The 19,195-nt window shown below is 41.7% G+C and overlaps 1 protein-coding gene across 8 annotated transcripts in view; it reads left to right on the forward strand.

Moving 5' to 3' along the window:
- Positions 1 to 19,195, forward strand: part of NCOA2 (nuclear receptor coactivator 2) — a 293,243-nt gene that overhangs the window by 166,214 nt on the left and 107,834 nt on the right. For 2 of the 8 annotated variants that reach the window (XM_040487632.1, XM_040487633.1), the window contains exon 3: positions 17,778 to 17,854. The exons of 4 other annotated variants lie outside the window; for them this stretch is intronic. The gene's annotated coding sequence lies outside the window, so the exon portion shown is untranslated. Of the gene's footprint in view, positions 1 to 15,029; positions 15,407 to 17,777; positions 17,855 to 19,195 lie in introns of those variants that run through there. 2 more of the 8 variants (XM_040487634.1, XM_040487635.1) reach the window with 2 other exon arrangements.

Raw genomic sequence — 19,195 nt, forward strand, 5'->3', positions numbered from 1 at the left:
ACCAAAATCATGAAATCTACAAGTCAAAGGGTAAATTTTGAGAGGGGCTGGCTGGCCCAATCGATAGAGCATGTGGCTTTTGATCTCAGGGTCATGAGTTTGAGCCCCATGTTGGGTGTTGAGATTACTTAAATAAATGTAAAAAGATAAAAGGGTGAATTTTATGGCTTGTGAATTATACCTCAGTAGAGCTGTTAAAAATAATTTTTGAAGAGAGGAAGAAGAAAAAGAAGATGACTACTGATGGGAGGATTGGCCAAGATGGAGGTCCAGAGAACAACAAAGGGAAAGAGACTGGAGAAGAGTAAGTAAGCCGTGTAGGAGGAGGACCTACAGAGTGCTCTGTCATGGAAGCCTTGGAATAGAGAGATTCAGGAGGGATCCCTGGCGGGTATGCGATCACGATGGGCAAACACAGCAGAAGGGCTAAGTGATACAACACACGGTACACCAGGAGTTCTGCAGGTTTGGCATTCGAATGTTCTGGAAAACTTAGAGATGGCATGTTTACTGGAGTGATGGGGAAAGAAATGCAATTGGTTTGGATCCTGAAGTGAGTGGAAGGGAATCGGAATAAACCACAGGCCTACATTCCCTTGTGTGAATCTCAAAATTCAACAAACTCTGAAAATGGAAAGGTTTTTATAACTCATTTGGCAGTAAAACCTGACCTGAATGGATGTGAAATGATTTATAATCTTCATTTGTCCCACTTAGTGTGAATATTCATACATCTCGCTGCAGAAATAATATTGAATTCGATTACAGAATGTGTCCACAGGTCCCTGGGGGGATGTTATGATATATGGTATATGCCACATATTCTCCCTAAAATTAACATGTATCTGTCCATCTGAGTTCTAAATTCTGTGGCCCCCAAGTGTTTGGGGTAAGGGACCACACATCTGTCAGTCTTTGGACAGGTCTGACTGTGAAGGAAAGATGGGAGATTATGAGAAGGATGCGCAATCGGGGGCATGGTGTTTGTTCATTTGTTTGTTTGTTTTTAAGGATGGATTTGATCTGAGTGTGCTTATAGTAGAGAGGAGGAGGTTGAAATTTTGGTAAAAAGAAGCTGGGTAGCAAAGTCTCAGAGAAGGTGGGGTAGGAAATAGGAAATGGGGTAGGAGTGTTAGTGTTTACAAGAGGAGGGATCGTGCGTCCTCTGAGACACCAGGAATGAGGGTAACGATAGGAGTGGGTATCTTTGTGAGAAGGACGAAGGGAAGTTGAGTAAAGTCAGATTGAGCAGCTATTTGTGGCAGTGGTAAAAGCTGGAAATAACTGTCAGAGTAAATAGAAGGAGCTGACTTGAGAACACATAAAAGAATTAGCAGGCAGGACTACGGGTCTAAGTCAAGTGTAGAAAGCCTTGAGTGTCTGTGGGGCTATTCTGCCCCTTAGCTATATAATTTTTTTTCTGTCAGGGCTCAGCTTCTCACTTAAAGTTAAGGGTGGAGAAGTCTTGGGATTGAGTTTTGAGGGGTGAATCTTATGAGAGGAAACGTGTGAAAGGGAACTGAGGGTGCCCGGGGTCTAGTGGTAAGATCTAGTGGTAGGGAGTAGAGTGAGTGGAAGGGGCAAGGGACTAGGGTTCCTTCTACACTGAAGACCAGTCATTGAGGAGAGAGTAAGAAAGCTAGTGTGCTTGGAGATGGGGCCGGGGGTTGGGGGGGTAGGGAGTGGCATGAACGGTTGTCACAGTTCTGGGTGATAAGAAGGTTCAGGGTACGATCACAGGAGGCAGTGACTAAAGCGAAATGGAGGCGAGCTTTGTTGGAGCTGAGACAGATGGGGACATATGAGGAGAGGTGTTAGCTCATCCACACAGACTTTGAAATCGCTCAGGATGATGACCAATTTGGGTTGAAGCGGAAGAACTAATCACACACCAGACTCTTCAGTAAATGTGGAGGATTAAGTGGCATGTTGGTAAATCTCAGACTTGAAAGCAGATAGAGGATGTTTCAATGTCATGGGTTTCAAAAAGCAGTTTTTTTTATACAAGGCCACCCTGTAATAGAGTGATGGCCTGTAGCTGGTCTGGGGAGCGTGAAGAATATGACCCCACCTCCCATCCCTAGTATGTGTACAGTGAGGAAGCAAGCAGCTTCTGGAATGGACTACAGGAGAGCCAAAATGGTTACATACTCTGTAATAGATTAAGGATACAGGGGAGAGGGCATCCCGGACGGCTCAGTCGGTTAAGCGTCCGACTTCAGCTCAGGTCATGATCTCACAGCTCCTGAGTTCAAGCCCCTCGTCGGGCTCTGTGCTGACAGCTCAGAGCCTGGAGCCTGTTCTGGATTCTGTGTCTTCCTCCCTCTCTACCCATCCCTTGCATTCTCTCTCTCTCTCTCTCTCTCTCTCTCTCTCTGTCTCTCTCTGTCTCTCTCAAAAATAAACAAACACTAAAGAAAAAAAGATACAGAGGAATTTGTTACAGGGAGAGATGCAGGATAGAGTAGAATTGTTACAGGTTATATTAGGGAAGAAGCACAAGACAGAATAAGAATAATAGGTAGTGATAAAATGTAAGAGTAGTTTTATCTTTGCTGAAATTCAAATACCGAATATACTAGAGTAGAAAGGTTGTGAGGGTTTTTCCTTTCCTATTTAAAATTGTTTTTATTTTATTTATTTTAGGTATTTGTTTTTTCTTTTTAATGTTTATTTATTTTTGAGACAGAGAGAGAGCATGAATGGGGGAGGGTCAGAGAGGGAGACACAGAATCTGAAACAGGCTCCAGGCTCTGAGCTGTCAGCACAGAGCGCGACGCGGGGCTCGAACTCACGGACTGCGAGATCATGACTGAGCCGAAGTCGGCCGCTCAACCGACTAAGCCACCCAGACGCCCCTTAGGTATTTGTTTTTGTAGGTGTTCACGTTATTTTAATAACAAAGATATTGAATAAATAATGTCATCCTGTGTGTTTGCACTTTAAAAAAAAATTTTTTTTTAACGTCTATTTCATTTTTGAGAGAGACAGAGCACGAGCAGGGGAAGGGCAGAGAGGGAGAGGGAGACACAGAATCTGAAGCAGGCTCCAGGCTCTGAGCTGTCAGCACAGAGCCCGATGCGGGGCTCAAACCCACAAACCATGAGATCATGACCTGAGCCGAAGTCAGATGCTTAACCGACTGAGCCACCCAGGCACCCCTTGCACTCTTTATTCTAGACTGCCAATACTAAGATTTTCAAAAAATTCATCTTGTTATCAAGCACAATAGCTATGTTTCGTGTCATCTGCCTATCTGACGAATAGATGCTTTTTTTTGAGTGAGTGACTAAAAAAATAAAGCAGACTAGACTGGAGAACTTCTCTTTGTTTATAACAATTAGTTAATTAATGCCAAGAATGGTATTCCACAACCTGGACTAATTCTTCATTGTCATCCAGCCCCGTAGTTCTAAGTCCTCCTGTTCCTTTCCAGTGAGTGCTAGTCAGACTTGGGCCCATCACCTGGAGTCCTGCAAGAGACGTGGATTTAGCTGGCCTGGGGCGGGACCAGGAAAGTCATATTTTTAAAAGTTCCTTGGGTGATTCCTTAGCCAGATTTGGGAACCACCAGTGGAAACATTTTGCCTTCGTCTCCGCAGGAGCATTATGGGAGACGCCTAGTGGACTTGAACGTAGTGTCTCTGCCATATCCCTGACTCAGTGGTCTTTCATCAAAGCAAAAATGAAGTTCTTATAAGCATTTTAAAGATCTTCAATTACCAGAAATCAGTTTAAATTATAAAATAATGTCTTGCCATGATCTTCAAATTTAAAAAAAAGTATAATACCTATTATTATTGTGAATTTTGGTGAAATGGGGACTCATGTACTCTGCTGAGGTGATTGTAAGTTAATACAACCTTTTTGGAAAGCAATTTGATAATATGCATAAATGGACATAAATAGAGTCACACTCTTTGATCTAGTAATTACATTTCTGACTATTGAGACTTGATTATTGTTAATCAGAAATATGGATCAGTATTTATATAAAAGATTTTTATTACACTATTATTTATAGTAGTAAAAAGCAGAAGCTATCTTAATGATTAACTACAGAAAATGATTAGATTATGGTATCTTCATATGGCACATAGCATAGAACCACTAAAAATCATGTTTATGAAGACATTTAATATCACAGAAAAATTTTAGTGTGTAACATTAAGAAAACAAAAAGCATTGTAAAATTGTGTGTGTGTGTGTGTGTGTGTGTGTGTGTGTGTGTGTGTGTGTGCTTAATTATATGTATACCTACAACACATTTTAAAATACTGAGTAAAGGGCACCTGGGTAGCTGTTGGTTGAGCTTCCAACTCTTGATTTCGGCCCAGGCCATTATCTCACTCTTTGGCTTGTGGGTTCAAACCCTGCCTTGGGCTCTGTGCTGACAGTACAGAACCTGCTTGGGATCTTGTCTCTCCCTCTCTCTCTGCTCCTTCCCCCTTGTGGTCTCTTGGGCCAGTGCATGTGCGCTCTCTCTCAATATAAATGAACTTTAAAATACTGAGTGGAAAGTTAGTGGTTCTCTGGGGGGTAGAAATATATGCAACCTTATTCGTTAGCATTTTGTATTTTCTAAATTTTCTACTATGAGTATGTATCACTTTTAAGCAAAAATAATAAAACTTTTTAAAAATAAAATTCTTACTTTAACTTCTTTAGCAAAATGCATTTGGGATGAATTGTTAGAGAAGTTATTCTTGCTCATAATAGTCATCGGTGTATATTCTAAATATTTGCAAAGCACTCATATGTCTATTCCACAATTTTGCCAGGTTATCAGCACCAGGCTTAAAAGTTTGTGGGGCTTTTGTGGTTGTTGCTGTTGTTGTTTTCTTGTTTTGTTTTTTTTTTTATAATTACAGCTTTGCTGAGATATGATGCACATAACACAAAGCTTACCCTTCAAAGTGTACAATTTCAGGAGGTTTTAGTTGATTCACACCTTGCACAACCACCACCATCTAGTTTCAGAACATTTTCATCAACCTGAAAAGAAACCCTGTACTAATTAGGAGTCCCTCCCAATTTCCCTTTCACCCTAACCCCTGGCAACCATTAATCTGCTTTCTGTTTCTATGGATTTACTAATTCTGGACAGTTCATATAAATGCAGTCATACACTATGCAGCCTTCTGCGATATCCTTTTAGCCAGCCTTCAGCCCCTCCCCGCTCCAACACTGCCAGAAACGTCATTTATGCCATGACCACGCTTATCTTCCTATCTCTGTGACTTTACTACCTTTGGCTCAGAACTTTTCATTGTGCCCCTAGCTTATGAAATCAACAACTACTACTCATTCTGGCATTTGAGGCTTTCTATATCCTGACTTTACAAACTAGGCACTTAATAAATATCCAGTGCGTAAGTGAATCCAGTGAATAAAACGTACTCTGCCTTATCTGGCCCTTTCCTTCCCCATCGGGGAAGAAGATAAGTACTATGAATTAGTTGGATTTCAGGTCACGGATGGGGCAAGAAAATCTCTCGAGTTTAGGGCGGTGGTAAACCTCAGCAGGCATCCGATCGCAGGGCTTGATGGAGGGCCGGCTGCCTCCAGGGTTCCTCATTCGTTCAGGCTGGGCTGGAGGCCAGAGTGTGCATTTGTGACCGTTCCTGGGTGGCACCCAGGGCCGCGGTTCCAGGGCCTGACAGCAGGCTGGGAGGAGAGGTTGGGTGAGGAGGGAAAGATCTCCCCAGCTCCTCAGCTGTCGGGCGCCATGTCCCGCCGGCAACCCTGGCCCGCCCTTGCGGTCCGTTAACTCTGCTGCATTGGTGCTCTGCAGGTGTCTACTCTCCTGTGCCCTCACCACCACCCCGGCTTCCACTTTGGAAAGTTGTGCCCGTTCTCCAAAACCCAACTCAGGGGTTCCTAAAGCCTCCGCCACCCCTCCGCACAACAAGAAGCAATTTTCTCCTTATTAGCATTTTGTATTTTTCATATACTGTATTCTCTGTTAATTCCATTTTTGTTTCTTCCTCCTAAATCTTTGATTTCTTGAGATTAAGTTCAGTTTCTCACTCAGTCATTGTACTGCCGTGTCCGTAGAACACGGTAATTTGCCCTTAGCAGCTACTCAGTAATTATCAGTGCAGTTGAACATCAGAAGGAAAGAAATGCAAATAGATTTTTAAATTAAAACCCTATAATTTAGGTTACATTTTTAATACCAAAAAGAGATCTACCTGTATTAATTAGAAACTTAAATCTTACATAAAACTTAATCGCCCAGGCCCAGATGTGTTTTTGCCCTAATAGTCATTGCTGTAGGTTTTGAAACAAACACTGCCATAAAACAAAACAGCAAACCAAAGAAATCCTATGCCTGTGTCAACACGAAGACACATGTGATATATCGTGATATCTCTGAGAGCCAGCTTAATTTTCTCCACGTTGTCTCGCCCAACTGCAACCAGGGCTTGAGTTTCAGCTGAATGAATTCTTATCCCTTTGGTTTTGGTACCAGACAAAGGGAATATTATATAGTTAGCTGTCTCTGAGGTGTCCAGCAATTATCTTACTTTCTTTTAAGTGTCATTTCAAGCCGATTACCTGTCTGTGATGGTTAAATAAGGTGCAATGGTCTTACAGATCTTTATCCAAAGGTGTAGGTTTTACAAAACAATTACTCTTCATTCTCTCAGTGGAAGCACGGTTTAGGACTCATGAAAGAAAAAGGTGGAGAACAACGCATTCTGCAATAGGAGTCTGTTTTAATCTTTTCAGTGCCTATTCCGGGCCACCCTTATTTCATCCATTAAATTATTATTATCCGTAACACCCTTTAAGCTGATTTTGGTTTCAATTCGTGTCAACTATCCGACGGGTAGTTAGAAGCCACCATTCTTGAGTCCAATTATATTTATAGTTCTACACGGTACAACGCCCGTCCATCTGAAGCTAGTAAGGGGAGAAGACCCTCCATTTGCGGCTCTCCGGGACACCTCTGCCCTCTTCACAAAGTCCTCAAAAGCCGAGGGCTCCCTGGCCTCTGATCCCGAGGTCAGAGAGTGGAGCTCTATTGGAGCTCTACAGTCACAACAATAACGTGATTGTTCTTCTAAAAGCTGTTTGTGTGTCCCAAGTTTGAAACCTAAACTGAAATATAAACTCTCATAAACTGCAGTGTGGTTAGTATTGATGGTTACCAAAATCCAACATTTGAGAGAGAAAAAAATGGTTAGAGTGTTGTGGCTCGTAGTTTTAGGCGCCAACTTTATTTTGAAAAATGTCTTTAGAGTGTTGGATTGTCGTAAACCAACTTTTCTAAATTCTAGTAATTCTCGGTAAAGCATTCTGTAGGTGTGTGTTATTTGCAAGGAAAAGCGCTTAATTTGGTTTATTTTTGGAAGACCAAATTGGATTATGGGGGGAGGAGGGTGTTGGTCCAGAGCTGCCCTTCGCTATTTTTAATGGCAGCCATCGCCTCGCAGCAAATAGCGTTCGGCGTTATTGTAACGATGTGACCAAAAGAAAGTTTATAGGAATTTGTATGGTGAAAAATGATTCAGAGGTCCTCCCACCAAACCAGGTTTTTCCTTCTTGCTCATTTTCCACTTCTGTAGAAGAGCGGTAGAGAACAGAGAAAAAACACATTAAAAAAAAAAAAAAAAAGAGTATTTCAGAAAAAGACTTCTGAGCCGGGTTTTACCGTAGTGAGGAAGCATAATTTAAACTGCCAAAAGGGCTTGTTACCACGTGCCAGTTTCTTCTCCAACCACAAGCGTTTGATTCGGTTCCTATTCTTTATCCCTGGGGCGTGCTTAAGAATTCTGCCCCTACTTTGTTTTCCTGTTCGATTGCAGATAAAGAACTCCGAAGAAAGTCTGGACTTAAAATGAGTGAGAATGAGAAAAAGCAGGAAAGAAGGGGTATCCTGAGTGTCCCCTGTGGAACCCAGAAACTGCAGTGGGAGGCAGCAGGGTGAACTCTGGGAGAGTGCCACGGACCCTGTAATGGTGCAGGAGAAAGAAGTGTTGTCTTAATTTTCTGCATCCCTGCGCTTGGGAACAAGGAGCAGGGAGTCTTTTTTTCTTTCTTTTTTTTTTTTAAATGTTTGTTTATTTTTGAGACAGAGACTCATGAGCATGAGTAAGGGTGGGGCAGAGAGAGAGGGAGACACAGAATCCGAAGTGGGCTCCAGGCTCTGAGCTGTCAGCACAGAGCCCGACGCAGGGCTTGAACTCACGAACTGTGAGATCATGAGCTGAGCCGAAGTCAGACGTTTAACCCACTGAGCCACCCAGGTGCCCCAGGAGAAGGGAATCTTTAATTCTTTGTCCCAGAGTCTAGGAAACCTTCATAAAGAGGCTGGCTTTTCAGCTGAGCTTGAGGGCTATGATTTTCCTGAGGAAAAAGAGTAATTTTAGTAACCTTTGCTGGAAGACTCTTGTCATTTGTGTATTTTTCTTGCTTTAAGAGAGTCATGTCAGTAGGAGAGAAAACATGAGAAAGTTCCTGAAATAAAGGAGAATAAATGATGAGTCCAGAATGACCAAGAACTTCCATCTTTCTTATATAGAAGAACTTTGGGTAAATTTGGAGAAGAAGTTAGTTGTAAGATAGTTTTAGTAGTTTGGAAACTATTGTAGGATATGTTTTTGATTTACCAAAGGAAATAATTTATACTTCAAATTCCATTTAAATGAAATCTATTTCTAATTATTTGGGGCAGTCTTTGTGTTTCTTACTTATTATAAGGTAACCTTACCTGATTTTATGCAATATTCTTCCTAAAAATATGGATGTAAAAACCATGTACATTTATAATTTGCATTCCAGAGAGCTGGTTATTTAACGAATCTCTTTATGGTTTGCTTGTTGTTTTGTTTTTTTTTCCTAGCAGCACAACCCTCCTCCCCTCCCCTCCCTTCCCCCTTCACTTCCCTCCCCCTTCCTTCCTCTCATCCCTCTCCCTTTTTTTCCTCTTCCCTCCTTCCATTCTTTTTGTCAACTCATAAAAGTCTGATGTGTTAATGAAAGGAAATTTGGAAAATAGAAAAATTACATCCATAGTGTCCATCAGAACAATTTAACTGCTAATATTATGGTGAAGTTTCTTCCGAGTTTTCCTGTAAATTAATCTTCTCCATCTGTTTTCGCCATCAGCTTAGATTATTTTGTAAACGTTTATATGCTATCAAATTCAACCTATAATAGCTACATTTATTAGACAAATCCTTACCAGGTGCCAATTACCATTGTACTCCCTTTACATTTCATGCTCTGAACAAACTTAAAAAGTTACATGTTATTATTTCTTGAAGAAATGAGGAAAGTTCAGTTCAAAGAGGTTAATTAACATAATTAACATAACTAATATGGGATATTCCCAGGATTCCAAACCAGAGTGGACAACAGAAGATGTGCTCTGAGCCACTACATTGTATAGCTTCTCATGATTGCATAATAAATTCTATTATGAATCTTAGAGTTCTGTTAGAAAGGCCTCTGCTCAGATGTCACTCTGTCAAGAGAGAACTTTCCTGACCACCCATTTAAAAAGCTACATCGTTCTGTAAAGTGCTAATCACTATCTGATGTAATAAATGTTCGTTTTACTATTTCTTCCCTCTCCACTTTCTTGTTAGAATGTAAGAGTCATGGACAAAAGACTTGGTCTGTTTTGTTCACTGCTGTATCCCCCAATATCTAGAACCAAGCATGGCACAGTTCAATGATATTTGTTGGATGATTGAATGACCTCGCCTCCAGGTTACCTTTGCGTAAATACCGATTTGCTTAATCACCCTCCGTTGGGACTGATAGGCTAGAATAATGCCATGATGACTCCCCTCTGTAAATCACAGGACTGATGCTGCTGTACCCTGAGTGCTCCAGGCTGGTGGGCAACTGCAGCCTACTCCACACATTTCTACCCCGCACTGACGTTACATGTCTGCCGAGAGCCAGCTTCTCACCTATACTGGTTTCTGCCACTTGTTCTTGTAATTGTATAATTTACTTAAATATGACGTAGATGATTGTGATGGGAGTTTGAAAAGACATATATGTTTCTATAGAAACCAAGACAAATGCTTTAAAAACCTCAAATGGACAAAAATTGCTGTCAAGGAAGTGTATGCAGCATATCTATAATAGGAAAAAATAATAAAAATATACCTCATAAGATCTTATAAGAAATCAGGTTATCTACAATTTCTAGCTCTATTTTAGATAAATGAAAATTGGAAATAGTAGACGATGCTTAATGATATCAGTACAAAACTCCAAAGGAGACTGATACTCAAATGTATATTTTTATGTTTAAAGTTAAAACAAAATGGTTAAAGGGAGTAGGCGTTGAGATGCCTGGGTGGCTTAGGCAACTGAGCATTGATTTGGGCTCAGGTCGTGATCGCAGGTCATGGGATCGAGCCCCATGTCGGGCTCCTCCCTGAACGTGGAGCCTGTTTAAGATTCTCCCTCTGCCCATCTCCCCTGCTCGTGTTCTCTCTCTCTCGCTCTCTCAAGAAAAGAAAGGTAGTAGGTGTTATTTTCTATAATGGTTCTTGATACCTAACTTTTAAAATTAACCAATTACTACTTCCGATTCTATAGGAAAAGAAGGATTGTACTGTTTGGAATGAAACTCTATTCTTAGTGTGCCAGGGAAAATCTCTAGCTGGTTTTGTTATTTCAATAATTTCATAAGAAATTCAACAATAACAATACGACTTCATTTCTCTTCGGGGAATAATTGCTTATGAGCTGAAGCATGATTTCCTTTCTGCACTAGAATGTGAGCTTCAGGAGGACAGGGCCTTCATTTTGTTCATGGCTCTATTTTCAATGTCTGCAACGGTGCTCGGTGCATTAATTAGGTTTTGAATGGATAGATGAATGATTCTAAAGTAGGTACTTTTTTTGTAGAAAGATGTTTTGCATTTTGCAATAATACCAGTAGGCTTTTCGCAAAAAGAAAAGTACTTCCAAAGTATATATTCACTGGTAATCAGATTAAATTAAAATATAGTGCTTTCTATAGTATGTAATAATTTGTGTTTCTCTCTTCAGTGAAAGTATTGAAATACAGGAACCTCAGTGCTCACATTGCAGTGGTTAAGAAATGAGGAAGTGTTTGGATTTACTTATTAGCTCTAAAACTTCCTAACTGTGGCCATGGTCAAGTTGCTTTATTCTATATCTCTGTTTCCTCATCTGTAAAATGGGGCTAACCATAGGTTGTTACAGGCCCCGAAGCAGTTCGTATGTGTAAAGTACATAGAGACTATCTGCCAAGCTAGTAAGTACTCAGTAAATAATAGTTACTACAGTTATACCTGAGTTTGACTCCTGACCTGTCATTTATTATCTGTGTGACTTGGGCAAATTACCTGTGGAAACAGTCAGAGAGGTTAGATAATCTGTAAGGGAAAGAGAGAGTGTGTGTGTATACACATGTATATAAACATAAAAATGGGGATTTTTAAGCCCGGAAGTGTGTGCAAGGTACTTAACTCATAATAAGTCTTCATGAATGTTAGTAAACACACACACACACCCCAACATACAATACTATGAGAGAGGACTTTCATTTATTTAGTTAAAAATGTTTTGTTACCTGGAATCATAAAAATGCCCTTCGTACAGAAACAGATGATCTTGCCTTTGGCATTTCAGTAAGTTTTTCTCCTAAATTAAGGAAGTTTGGGGTGTTTTAAATCTCATAAAGAGGTTTAAAATGGGTTTCAGAATAAAGAAAGATTAATGAATTTTAATCTGGACAAGTTCTGAAACTCCAACACGAGCACCCCGTTGTAGTTCTTGGTTTCATGACGTCTTTCCAGAATCCTGAGCCTTCAGTGAACCCTGGTTTTTGGACTACCGACCAGGAGCCGAGTATACCCTGCTGGAAGGGGAGGGCCGCGCTTGTGTTTCGCAGGCAGTGCGGCCCCTTCTCCCTGCCTTCCCTGCCAAGGCCTTATTGAAACCTAGCCTTGCTATTCCTGGCCGGCTTAGCGCCGGCTGACGGCTGACGGCGCTGGGGAGAGAAGCGGCCCAGGGCCTGGCTATATTAAGGAACTTAGCCTATGAGCATTCAGAAAGTAGAAACCGTCTTCTGCCACTGATGTCAGGCTAGACATTTTCCCCCCTGTCGGTAGTGATAGTTCAGCGCAGGTCTCTGCTACTCACACACCCTGCGCTGGCTTTTGCTGAGATGAGACTTGACGAGAGGATCTTTTCCTTCTTTAAGACGTACGCGGATGATGGAAATGTTAAGGGCAGAATCTTTGTGGAACCGGTGAACGCGCGCTTGGCCATTTATTTGATCATTGCAGCACGTGTTCAAGAGCCGCTGCTGCCCATTTGCAGGCTAATGTGTTTATTCCAGTCTTCCCAGTGGCATCTTGAAGTGTCTTTCAGCTAAAAAATTCATGAGTATTATTGGCTTTCAGTCAGAAAATGGAATATGTCTTCTAGTTACTGTCTAATATACCACTTTAAGGCCATTATACAAAAGTAAATCTAAGAGCATATTGAAAAGGAAGGAGGTCCGCAGCTTAAACATTTGTTTATACGCTGTATTACTTTTCTGTGGAGTGAGAAACAGCGTAAGAGGAGGTAGGTGCCGAAGCCATTGGACTCGGAGCATAGCTGTACCGAGTTGTAGGCTGTGTTTTCCTCTTTAACTGTCTTCAACTGCAAACGGTTCGTGCTTCATCACTGAAAAATCAGATCCTGATAATAGTAGTTTGTGTTTGCCTGGTTGCAGCTGAGTAAAAAGTCAGGTGTGCAGTAAGTTGCTCAAAACTAGTGAAGTTAAAATGAGAATTGGCTTCCAAAGAAGATGCCTTTTCTTCTGTATTGGTATGAAGTGAGTTTCCTAAAACTTTACAATCTGTTGTCACTGTATGAATTAACGTGCAGTTTTACAAGTTTGAATCTGTAGGTACGCACTGTAATGTGTGAGGTAAATTAATATTGTATGAAAAGCAAGAAGCAATGTAATGTTCTGTAAAGATGAAGGTGAAAGTATTCTTACGATCTAGTACAAAAGGGTAATAACAACACTCTGGGGAAAAGAATGTACCATTTGACTAACTACAATTTATTTTGGAAACACTGTGTAGCATCCTCTGTCACTGTGTTAAGTGCACTAATTCTTTTGCCAGTGGAAAGTAAGTTTGATTTTTTCCTTGTGCTCTCATCCTTGCACTTCGTAAATCTGCATGGTTGTACTTATATTTGCAGGTGTGTGTTGGCTTCTTTCTTTGTTTTTTACTTCTTCTCTGCTTATTTGTTCTTTGTTTGCTTACTTACTTTGTTTGCTTACTTATACACAGCAGTGTGTCCTTGCATAATCTCTGTATTTACTGCAGAGAATATTTAGTTCTAGCCAAGAGTTGGGGTCTTGCCAAAGTAATGTTTGCTTCGGGTAATTTTGTCCACTTGACACTTTGGAAAGCGGGATTTCCCCTCCTCCGTCAATTAGAGGTCTTTGTCTCTGTATCGGCTTACTGACGTCCAAGGTCTGGCCATTCTCTGCTTTCTGCCTTTCTCAGTGATCTATCTACTCCAAAAGCACATTTTGCATCTTTAAGCATTAGATACTGTTTTCCCTTAGACTTATCAGACACTGGCCCAGAAATTGTTCTTTCTGAAAGTAAAGAGATCCCCCCTGCCCAAGAACACCGTATACTTTATAAGGGAAAAATTGTTGCGAGTTTAGAATGAGCAAATGTTTTCACTTATGATAAAGGAGTAATGAATACATCTTTAACTGCTGAGATGGGCGTCTGACCGATGGAGGGCTGAGAAGATTATCCTTTCGTGATTTAATAGAATAGAAATAGAAAGGTGTTTCAGTGAAGATTTATGTACAGTTTCAGTATTGCTTGAGTATTTCTTAGTCTTACAAAGTACACGAGGAATCAGGCTACAGGTTCCCCAGCAATGTCATGTGTCTCCCGTAAAGAGAATTCAGAAAGAACCTGGAAGGCCTTGGAGGCTGTAAGAAGCCTCTCTAGTCTCATATCAAGAACTAGATGATTTATCAGATATCTCCTCCTCTTGTGAGTGTTGATAAGAGAAGTTGTTTCAACAGCTCTTTGTATGTCATTTCATTATAAATTTCATCTCAAAGTGAGGAATTTCAGAGAGGGTCTAACTTTTAAAAAATATTGCTTGGAACTAGCAACAGAGAGATCTGATGTGGATCACTCACTGTGTTTGGATTTCAGCAACAGTATTATCCTTATTTATTCTTTAACTGAATTTGTTCCACGTATAATAAATCTGACAGTTTTACAGGCCTTGTTTGGAAGATGGCCAGTACTGATAAAAGATAAAATGCACATTATCATTTGCATGAAGTCTGGATGATTAATTAGCTTTAATGGTATGAGACTGTATTGTGAGCAACAGCTTTGTTACCCTCTAAGTTACACTGATGAATTTCATGAAAGGAAAGTACAGTTTTTAATTGTGTTGAGGCTCAGCATTGCATTTTGCTCTCTGTCATGATGCTAGGGCCATCGCTGGCATTGTTCACCTCTCCCAGAATACCGTGACTTTGGAAAAAAAAGCATGCCTTAATTCTGGTGGCTGTAACTCTACCGTCTGGTTGATACAAGTTGGTATCAGAGGACGGAGGGGAGGACATACAGTCGCAGTGAGAGCAGGACTATTGTTTGTTGTAGATAACGAGAAGGGACAAATTGAAACTCCTTTTCCAGACTTGTCCTTTCACAGCCCCCCGCATCTGGTAGAAACTGGCTTGTTCTCGATGACTGTAATTACCATCAGATACGACCCAAGAGTTTACTTGTGTCTTTTTCAGTTTTTGTGATTTACATTGAATAGTTTCAGAACTAAGAGTGAAACACTCAAGAATTTTGATTTCATGTGAATGTTGAAAATGTGCAAAAAGTTTAAGAAGCTATTAGTTTAGGCCTGCTTACAAATTAAGATTCCTAAACCTTCACTGCTGCCCCTCGCTTTTTTTTTTTTTTTTTGGTCTCTTCAGACAAAAAAGTCTTCAGACCCTTTTATTGGGAATTGACTTTTTGATCTGTGAAAATGCATTAAAAGTCAGCTATCCATATAGTTTATTTTAGATGATTTTTCTGTACCTAAGTGCACACTGGTAGTCGTAAATCTGTTCATCGAATCTATCATTCTGTCCATCTCTGGTTTTTATCCGTGTCACTTGAGTGGGGGAAAAATTAACTCCCCTAGCCCCAGCACACGTTCTGGTGTGAAATCCTAACACTTGCCGCCCGCGAAGCCTCACCTAGGGCATTAAGAATATCAGAGTCATCCAGATTAGAGCAGCACACTTCTCTTCGAGCGCCTCGTTAATGAGGCTCACCGTTATTTATTTGGTTCATCCACTCAAGACCAGGACATAAATCCACACGTCTGCTCCAGGATTTCATCTACTTCTGGCCCTGTGGTAGGCAAGAAAGAGGCGCCCGGGAGCAGGCTGCTGCCCGCCAGCACCTTCACCCTCCTCCTCCTTTCCCAGCTTCAACCCTAAATTTGCTTTCCCCCTGCCCCCCGTTTTTTTTTTCCCTTTTCTTCTGAGAGCCTTGTCTTTTATCTTCCCCTGGTTGATGAGCAGTGGTTCAGAGGGAGCATCCCCAACCTGATGGCCATGGCCGGCAGAACGCACCCTCCTGTCCCTAATTATATAGACCCCCCCCTTCTTTTTCCTTTGGTGGTTTACAGGTTGGTTGGCCGTGTGTACTGGGCATACAGAGCCCCGGAAAATTGCTCAGAATAGAGGACATATGGGGTAGACACAGAAAAATAAGAAGCAAGTATGTTCACAAAGTTAAAATTTATTTTGAGGAAATGTGTTTAAGGTACCATCACATAGTAATAAAAGGGAAAACCTGGCCTGTAAATAACTTCAGGAGGAAATTAATGATGTTTCAGAGCTACAAATAGAGTGGTTTGTGAGCCAGTCTTGGGTAGACACAAGTAAAATATAAACCATCTGCTCAAATGGTTTTCTATACTGAGACCAGAAATTGTTAGCTCCTTGCTTTACTCCTTCTAGCCCCTTAGGTGAAGTGTATCAATTCTGCCCCTTCCTGCCATGTTGCAATTATTAGTTTATGTATTTGGGGAAATTTTAAATCGATGATGGGTGAAGTTAATGCTAAATCCAAACGGAGTATAGTCTGTAAGTAAGATAGTCATTTATATCAAGTGTCTTTTGAAAAGCTTTCTGATTTTTCTGCTGTTTTTAATATATATATGGCAAGACCCTGGGGTGGGGGGGGGTGGCAATTTTCACCAAGAAACTTAACACGTATAGCTGCTATGTAGGGCATTTTGTTATATATTGGGTGTTTGGGTGTTATATTTTGATGATAAAATTTACTGGAGGGGCACCTGGGTGGCTCGGTCAGTTAAGCATTTGACTCTTGACTCAGGTCATGGTCTCACACTTCCTTAGATTGAGCTCCGCATCGGGCTCTGTGCTGACAGTGCAGAGCCTGCTTGGGATCCTCTCTCTCCCTCGCTCTCTGCACCCCTACTCACTCTCTCTCTCTCTCTCTCTCTCTCTCTCTCTCAAAATAAATAAATGCAGTTTTTAATAAATTCACTTGAATGTTTATGATTTGTAGGACACTGCTTCCAGGGTGAAAATCCTTGAGTTCATTTATTGAAAGCTTACTTAAGATTGGATGGGTAATGTTTTTCCTTACATGCTCATGAGTGAAACCATGAGAATTGTGGTTGCAAGAGAAATGCTAAAAAGGAATGTTCATAGGTCTCATCTGAGAAGGGTTTTGGTGTTGAGGTTTTTGCTTTCCCCACTGTCCTTTTATACCTCCTGCAATGCCCTGGCTCCCCTCCCCCTCCCCACTGTTAGAGCTCACAGGTCTTTCTCAAGGCCACCCCTGTGCCTCCCTAACCGAGCCAGCAAAGTGTTCTTCTTTCTTGGATCTTACAGCCCGCAGGAGCCAGTACCAGTCATATAATACCTTTACCCATTTTACTTATTGGAGTTTTTCCTACATACAGGTGTATCATCTCTCTTAACCTTATTGTCTGGAGAGCAGCATGCCTCCTTGTGCTTCCTGAGCACTGAGCCTGACTCATTCTGGCAGGTGGGCAGGCAGTCTTTGAATAAATGAGGGACATTGAGATGAGGGGAAAGAGCCCAGCACAGAACTGCATGCAGTCCCTATCTGGCTGCTTCTCCCTCCTGACTGTGCCTGTGTGATTACTAGAAGAGTGACATATTTGATGAGGAGACCCTTGCCGTAACCTCTTAGTTAGGAGTAGGAGTATGTGAGCCTGCGTACAAAGAATCCCAGTTCCACCATTGGCTGATCTGCTCAACTGTCCTGGGCTGGAGATGCTCATAATTATCCCCATTTTACAGACAAGGTCATTAAGGCATGAGAGGTAACTTCTTAAGGTCCCACAGCTAACCAAATGGTGGACCTTGGACATGGATGCTGGCCATTAGCTTCTCTGCTCGATTGACTCTCATAGTCTGTTTGGATGATTAAATCATGGCTGGGAATTGCTTGGTGCCTTGTAAATTCTAAATGAGTAACTAAATACAGATTAAATTTGTTATCAGCCCCAAATTGTGGCCACAGTACAGGACCTTGGGACTTGGCTAGATGGCTCCAACTAGCAGGAAGCTCAGGCATTAGCTTTCAGAATTGTCCCCTCCTGTGTGACGTCTTGAATATAATGTACAATTGGTGGGACCCCCCCCCCTCCACTGATACAGTGTTTCTTCATCCTGCTTACACGTGACTCTGAAAAAATTTCATTCCTCTGCCCTTGTGGATCAGAGTTGTGACCTGAAGAAATGACTGGAGGGAGACTGAGCATCTCAGAGTACACGGAGGGAAGGCTGGCGGTTTGATGGGTATGTGACAACGATCAGTCTTGGGTGGTGTTTTCTTAGCCCACCCTCCTCAGTGTCCTTGCTCTCCATGAACCTGTTATTCTCTGGCATTTTTCTTAACTCCTTTACCTTCTGCTGTCTTGCCCTTCCGTCTGATTTTTTCCAATCTAGAAAGGAAGAAAAGCCACTCTAGAAAGCTAAGGAGGGTGAAGGTGACTTTAGAAGCCTGGGAGACCGAAGGAAGGGGGAACTAGTATAGAATTGGAACTCTAAGAATGACTTAAGTACTGACTTAATCTTTTCAGGCCCCATTTTTTTTTTCTAAGCAGTTATTAAGCACCTTGTGCTCAAGCACCTCTCCTGTTTCCCCAGTATCTGTTATTAGTCCCTTTGTTTAGTTCTTTTAGAACTTAAACCTCTATCATTCCATACTTCACATATTTAAATATTATTTTGATTTTGCTAATGATGACCAACACGAATACTCTGATTCTCTTACTACATATCCGGTTCTTTTCTTGTTGGAAGGAATCCAGTAAGCAGGAGCCAGTTATTGTCCTCCTTCGTTAGGGTCAGTAATATTCCCTGGGGTTTTTTCTTTTCTTTTTTTAAATGCATTTCGAGACCTTTGGTGATAGCAGCTAGAATTAGCCGAGGGAGGGAACATAGGAGCGGCAGGATGTGTGAGAGGAAACTGCGGAGGGGAGGTGTGCTTAGGAAGCTGCTGGGGAGAGAGGGCTCTACGAGCAAGAAGGGAGCAGGGAGGCAGCTGCTGCCGGGGTGGGGGGTGGGGGTGGAGGGTTCGGGAGACTCCAGGGGGAGGTGCGAACATCCTCTGTTTGGGGAGCATTGCTCACGGAGGCCTTGTGCAAGGCCAGGACAGGCGGGTCAGATCTAGCTGGTCAGATGGGAAACATTCGGCTTAGTGGTGGGGCACTGCCTCTTGCCGGGGCTGTCTGTCATGGGTGCGCTATTGCAGCACAGACTTCACACTGGCCAACCCAAAACAGAGACTGGGAGGAGCCCCTTACAACACCTGTAGTTTCCCCGTGGGTGCAAGATCACTCCTGAAACTGAAGGCTGACGGCAGAAACCCAGGGCTAGCAGCAGGTTGTAGTTGATGGTGTCGCTGAAATACGATGTCTGTTTAAAGAGTATGGGCCCACTGAGGTAGGCTTGTTTGTTTTTTTAAACGTTAACCTTTACAGATGCTTAACTTTTAAGCAAGGTAAACAAAAACTGAGCCCTTTCATTAGAAGTTACACATGCATATTAATCAGAACAATGTGTTAATGACTGTTGTCAAATTTCTGATTGAAGTCAAAGTCTTTCATGGTTGGTAAATTGATCAGGCACTTTATC

The sequence above is a fragment of the Herpailurus yagouaroundi genome, unplaced genomic scaffold (assembly GCF_014898765.1).
Source record: "Herpailurus yagouaroundi ecotype Mexico unplaced genomic scaffold, PumYag 165, whole genome shotgun sequence".
Lineage (NCBI taxonomy): Eukaryota > Metazoa > Chordata > Mammalia > Carnivora > Felidae > Herpailurus > Herpailurus yagouaroundi.